At 46.4% G+C, this 6,724-nt stretch overlaps 1 long non-coding RNA gene across 4 annotated transcripts; it reads right to left on the bottom strand.

The window, feature by feature from the left end:
• Positions 1-534: 534 nt before the first annotated feature.
• Positions 535-4,437, bottom strand: LOC115322388. Of its 4 annotated transcripts, none has more exons than XR_005717439.1 (3): positions 4,391-4,437; positions 3,645-3,766; positions 535-728 (listed from the first exon to the last, which is right to left on the bottom strand). It is a non-coding gene; the product is annotated as an uncharacterized LOC115322388 (long non-coding RNA). The 4 variants fall into 4 exon arrangements; XR_005717438.1 differs by having other exon boundaries at positions 3,649-3,766; XR_005717437.1 differs by lacking the exon at positions 535-728 and adding an exon at positions 1,140-1,341.
• Between the last annotated feature and the right edge of the window lie 2,287 nt (positions 4,438-6,724).

Below are 6,724 nucleotides of genomic sequence, written 5' to 3'. Positions count from 1 at the left end.
GCTGTTCACCACAAAACATACTTCTCGATTTACATCTTACATGAAGTTTGTCGAAGAAGGGCATTGCTGAAAGAAAGCATACCTTCTTTTCCTAAGATTTCTGCAACATTTCACAAATGGATGTGCCGAAAGCATTGTTTAGCACTGTGCTAAGGAGTGCTTACCAACTCTCCCCGAAACAATATCTAATGAAACAATAGCCACCGGTTTAATTTTTTTTTGCTTCAAAAGATTTATTACTATGCACAGGTTTGCACCAAGCTCGATTCGAGGGCACAACACTTTTGTGTCCACTCCACAATCAAAATATTATTGCCTCGTGAAAGAAAAAATACATCACAATTCTCCCAGTGCAATAAAGGCAAGACAAAATGAGTTGACCTTTTTTATGATCGTTCACTCACACTAAACTTCACACCCATGCACATATTATCTGCATGCAACCTCCATAATGAAGATGTTGGAATGATAATTTGCCAAATTCTTGAAAACATCATATATTGTCTCTCTGACTCGTAACATTTAGTAACTCATTCAGGTACAACACCACCCAGATAAAGACTCGCAACACTGCTGAAAGAAAAAGACGATCCCCATGCCTCGCTGGGTAGTTGAAATCATCACTCCGTGCGCAGCATCACGTAACCTAGGGAAAACGAGCAATCCTTGCTGCTCTGCCAGTCATACCAGCCAGGGGATAATGTTGAGAAGATCAGTGCAACTGCTAGCTAAAAGGGGAAGAAAAACAAGCAGACTGAAGCCAGGGTGGTACTGTATAGATAGGTATGGTGCCTGGAATGCATCTCCGACTGGTGTGTCTACTGTGTCCAAAGAAGTAATCCCTCAATTTCTGCCCGGTGCATCATACAAGTGTCATGATGTCGCCGGTCGCAATCCTGGCGGTGTCCCAGCAGCGGTGGTTGATGTGGCAGACGCCTGTTCTACTGCAGGTCGCTCTACAGTTCGACAGTCCACTGAAGCTTCAGCATCCAGTAGTTGGGACACCGTGACGACAGCGACACTCGCGTTCGCCTCGTGGTACTCGCAGCTGCTCTTTAACGTTTCAATGGCCAACCGCCAGGATCGCAACATGCAACAGCGTGACACTTCGGCTTCCGTGACGTCATTTGTTGCCACTTTCGGACCACTTTTGATGTACGGGCAGCAAAGGACGCTAAACACACCAGTCGAAGACTTGCTCCAGGCACCATACTCGTCGGGTAGTTGAAATTATCACTCCGTGCACAGCATCACATAACCTAGGGAGAATGAGCCATCCTTGCTGCTCTGCCAGTCATGCGAGCCAGGGGGCAATGTTGAGAAGATCAGTGCAACTGCCACCTGAAGGGGTAGAAAAACAAGCAGACTAAAGCCAGAGTGCTACTGTATAGGACCCCCCTTCCTCGTGGCACCAATGAAATGGGGATAATACGTATGTTGCACGGAGTGCACATTTTCAAACTTTTGAGCACATAGTGAGCCACAGTTCATTAATCACAAACAGTCATTTTAAAATCCCTAACTGAAATGCTTTGTCTAACTGATGTTTATGACTAAATTGAAAATAAATATGATATGATTTATGCTTTGCTTGGGCATAATGACCTAAACCTGAAGCAGTGGAAATAAGATAAAGATGAAGCTGGAGTATGCAAAGCAACCATCCATTTCATGTGTACACCTCCCTCCATCCTCGTCTTGTTTGCATTTTCGTGATTTTCTAAATCATTAAGGGATCATGCTTTTTTTTCATTATTTTACAAGTTATTTTCTCTTTGATTCTTGATTCCTAAGTGGCATGTCTTGTGAATGCTGTGCCCTGCGTGTTTCTTTCCCCAATGAAAACACCCGTTCTCTTTTCTTGATTGTCTTTAGAACTAATGTGAACCCTGTGCTAAAACTATGGTGGAACGTATTGCTTCCTCTGTTTCCGTTTCATTACTCGCTGCACCCTCAGAAATGCATGAGCCTCAATACTGCTGTCCCACTTCCGAAATAAAAGAATTTGAATGGCTGCAGCCTGTGCATTAGCCTCCTTGTTTGTCTTGTAATCATGAAACACTGCCGACATAAAACCTGCAAAAAGGGAATGGCTCAAGCTCTTGACAAACAAACATACAGACCAGAGCTGCTTATTTAGATACATATCCCAACATGCGGCACTGACGGGCAAACACAAAATAATTTTCTGGAGGTGGCACTGCGCATCTAAAGCCCTGAAAGACTCTAAGTTTTGTTTACAGAGAGCTGGGATGCTAAATTATAAAAAAAAATCATCCTCACCAACCTCGTATAGCCTACAGCAAATGCTGCACATACATTTGGCAGTTGAGGAAAATGGAAGGAGCGCAAGCTTGTGCTTATATCTAGGAAACAACTGTGCCGGTGAACAAATTATCTCCCAGTGGTCCACATTGAGTGCATTTCAGTCGTCAGTTTAAAATTGTGCACAAATAACGTAGAAAGGAACAGAGGAGAGAGAAGAGACAAGCACAGCCTGCAGAAACAGCTCAAGCCGAGGTCACACCGGCCTCGGCTCGAGCTGTTAGTGCAGGCTGTTCTTTTTTCTTCCGGCCTCGGCTCGAGCTGTTACTGGAGGCTGTCCTTTTTTCTTCCTTCAATACATCGAATTGTGAGTTTGTGCTTGTCTCTTCTCTCTCCTCTGTTCCTTTCTATTTGTGCACAAATTTAACCATGTTCAATCATTACCAACTCACCCAACCAACCACCTTAATTCAGTCATCAGGTTTTCAAGTTTATGCAAATTTTCATAGTCACTAAACAGCCTTCCCAGGGTGCTTATATATTTCTAAGTTTAGACGTTGTGCGAGTCGTCAGCTTGTGAATGCAAACTAGTGCGTCACAAGCTTCATAGATGTGTGGTGCAGAAGAAAAACAATGTGACGAGGACACGAGAGGAGGGCCATGGTCATAAGAAAAACGGCTAGGGTCATAAATGACTTCCTATTAACAATTGCAGTGGTGCGAACATTTACTGCCGTAGATAAAGATGTTCGAGCAGCCAAATAAACACGGCACTGAAGAGTACAGTGACGAACTGATGGTTGTCGCTGAACTCGACACACGATCAGGGTGTCACAGTTGTCTTGAAACAGTCTGGCATACGTTTTTATGAACAGGTAGAATGTCTAGCCATACTGAAACATGCCACACCGATCTCTGGAACAGTTTGTCGCATGCAGACTTGGGCAGCCACAACTTTTCAATCAGTGAAGCAACTGCAGCTCTGAGACATGGTTGCACAGGTGAAAGAGCGATGAGCGGCCTTCCACATTCAGACGACAGTAGGCCATAAAAGCAAATTTCTGCAGTCACATCAGCGGGAAGAGATGCTTTCTGCTGTTAGTCCACTCGCTTGCAGCATTGCTAACACTGATGTGGTGCTCCCAGGCATCATGGTCACTCATTTATGAGAAGACAATGGGTACCGACCTGTAATGCTCAATAGACATTTAACAGGAACTCGCCCAAGCCCTAAAGCGCCCTTTTACGACACCGAATACATGCAGCTGCATTCAACAGCTTGAGCGCTTTACTCGTGTCCTCGTTACTTCGTCTTCCTCCTGCTCAACAGAGGGTTCCCCTTCCTACCAGTGCACTGTTGGCTGCAGCAGCACACTTACTCACTGTAGACGGGGGGCACATCACTGTGGACAGGGGGCACAACATGACAATGCTCGTTTACTTGCCTGGAAATTATGTCCAGCCCAGACCGCATTCACTGGCTGAAAAAGCAGTCCCCTTCCTAAAAAAAAAAGAAAAGTTTATGTAAGGAACTTATATGAAATATACAAGATGTAACCACAAAGCTAATATTTCCTAAGGTGCTACTCCTGCTCCTGGACATTATCTTTAGGAAGGAGACTTCTGAAAATCATATAAAATGGTTTGACTTCAATCCATGACTGTCACAAATGAGAGAGTGGCAGCGTCGAGACTATTTACAGCCGAAACGATCAAATAGAAATTAGAAAAAATTACAGTTTCAAAGAGAGCTTTCTTGATTACAAAAGGTGAACAAACTGCCTCTGCGCACCAAACATCAGTGACAGTTCCACCGCTTCATGAACAACATGTTCCGGGCCTGAGTTTTTGCCCGCGAAAGCCCGTCGAGGTAAACATAGCTGCGAAAACTATGATGCCCGGTAGCTACTTACTGGTTTCGATCACCGAAAGCACAGGCACCGCGCCCAACGCTTTATGTAGTGGCGCCCATTAAAATAAGCCTTTGTAGAAACATGTAAGCAACACAAAATAACGTTTAAAACAGCCGAAAGAGCGCTTAGGCCAGGCCGCATAGTTTCCAGTTTACATATCCGAGTACTACGCCGCATAGTTTGCATTAAGGAAATGTTGTAAAAACACTTACCTGCTTTGAGCACCGCTTCAATTCGTAATCATTTTCCTTCCGCATCGGGAGTTACAAGCGCTTTTTCGTTATAAGAGTCCCGTAGGAAGATCCTACTAGGATTTTAAACTTTCTCGTTGAGGCGTGTGGACACGGCACCGGAGTCGGCCACTCACTCGAATACCTTTTCATTCTTGTTGAACCCAGATAAGCATTCGTTTCTTGTCTTCAGTGAATCCTAGTTCAAGCTTCTCCCGAGTTTTCATAATGAAGGAGACGTCGAAACTCACATGACGCCAAATATGTCCACAAGCGAGGGACGCCAACGAGCGAAACGAAAAGAAACAGGCCAGGAGCCATCGCTCAAATTGAGCCAACGTTGCTAGACGGAAAAGCGCATTTGTCTAGAAAACGCGTACAACGTTAGTTTCGAAACCTGCGAAACAGCATCTTTCACGATTTGCGTTTCGTAAAGACATGCCATGAAGAAAATTTTAAGAAGCAACTTCTTTTTGACGTGTGAAACTCTTTTTAAAAGAAAAATTGCAACCTAATCTCGCTCCCAGGCGGGGAGCAGCGCGAGCGCTCGCGACTTGAACGGGACTTGACGAAGGAAGTTCGCGGGAGCGTCTATGAAACGTAAAAGCCAGCTTGGGCGTTTTCAAGTCGAACTTGGTGTTGAGGCGGACTTGAGCAAGTCGAAGCTCGGCTTCAGTTGAAGTCACATCTATGAATTCGGGGGTTAAAGTTTCTTTGTGTTTTACAACACAGCTCTTAGGCGCCCGTTTCCGGCTTGAGCGGCGTCGCCGTCGGCGTAACCGCGCGGTGCATTATGGGCAAATTTCCCCGCTAAACCTAGCGGGAAAATTTCCCCGCTAAATCTAGCGGAAAAATTTTGGTCACGTGACCCGGGGGGTCAGTTGACCTGGGGAGTCACGTGACACCCCGAGGTCACGTGCTCCCCTCAGAGGTCACGTGACCCCCCCCCCCCCCCCCCGAGAACACGTGGCCCTCCAGTACCCTTCCCTCCTCCTTCTCAAGAGCTGCGCTCCGATTCGGCGTTACAAGGAGTGGTAAACGGCTTTGTTTTATACTTTGTTTTATCTAAAGTCCAGACGGAGCCGACACTACGAATTGATGGAACCAATCAGACAGCGGCCATAGGGCACCTTCATGGTGTTCGTCATGTTTCAGTACATGTTCTATAATCACTTAACTAATCATAAACATTAAAGACCCAGTGACTTGCGTTTTTGACGCCTCTTAAGTGGCCCCATTAGCTCGTAGCATCGGCTGCTTCGGCACTTAAGCTGAAACGATGTATCGGTGACGAGTCATTAATTATTACACTCGTTCCATATACCTCCAGTATCTTGCCCCTCTCTTAATCCCGGAAAAAGTTCCACTTTAGAAAAACCCCAAGGCCCACGCCCTTTGTCCGAATGTCAAAAAACGCTCTCGCCAAAAAACAAAAAAAAAATACGCTGTTACCGTCAACGCATAAATAACAAGTAAAGCGCGAAACACATGTGCGACGAAACCGTACGATCCGACGTCCGATCTGACGTCCGATCGCTGCTCCGACTCGCCGCAAACGGTTATCCGAGACATATGCTTCCGACCGAGCGCAGTTCCCGAAGTTCCGATCGGCTCCGCCCAGTTCCATGACCAGTGCGTGTTGCCTGACTTCCTACAATCGCGGTGACAACTTTACTTGGCAGTGGAGTGGAAAGTACAGGCACCCGTTCCCTCTCCCATTTTGAATGCTGAATAAAGCTGCGCGTGGGCTCTCCTCCTCTTCCCGGAAATGCCAAGAAAAAGAAGAGGGACTCACAACCGGATCCCTGGCTCTTGAATAGCCCGCTCCCCAAAATTTGTCGTCCTCATGACGTTCCCGCTACCTGCGTCGTCATTGGCTGCGGCCATCCGACCACAGCAACCACCTTTGGACAGTCGGTCGCACAATGCAACGCCGTTCCGACGTTGCGACACGACCAAACAAGCCGCGTCCGACCGTCGTATTGCCTGATCGGAGGTCGGATCGGACGGTTTCGTCGTACATCTGTTTCGCGCTTAACACAAAAGTAAAATGCGTTACTTTTTATCGGTAACGGTAACGAGTTCCTTTTATATTAGGGAGTTGTAGTATATCGTTTCTCTCCTCCGCTACGGTATCCCCGAAGAAAACGCCGCACCTGCGCATGCGCGCCCCCTGCCTTGTCTGCATAGTTCAAGGTCTTGTGGCGGATTACGGAGCGCTATCCGGGTGCTTAGCGGGCTGCGGAAACGGTCTACTACAATTCCCTATTGACGTAACATCGGTCGGTAATGCGTTCCTTTATTTTGCAAGTACCA

The sequence above is a fragment of the Ixodes scapularis genome, unplaced genomic scaffold (genome assembly GCF_016920785.2).
Source record: "Ixodes scapularis isolate PalLabHiFi unplaced genomic scaffold, ASM1692078v2 PGA_scaffold3__209_contigs__length_174095766, whole genome shotgun sequence".
NCBI classification, from domain to species: domain Eukaryota; kingdom Metazoa; phylum Arthropoda; class Arachnida; order Ixodida; family Ixodidae; genus Ixodes; species Ixodes scapularis.
This window is presented reverse-complemented; position numbering and strand designations above follow the sequence as displayed.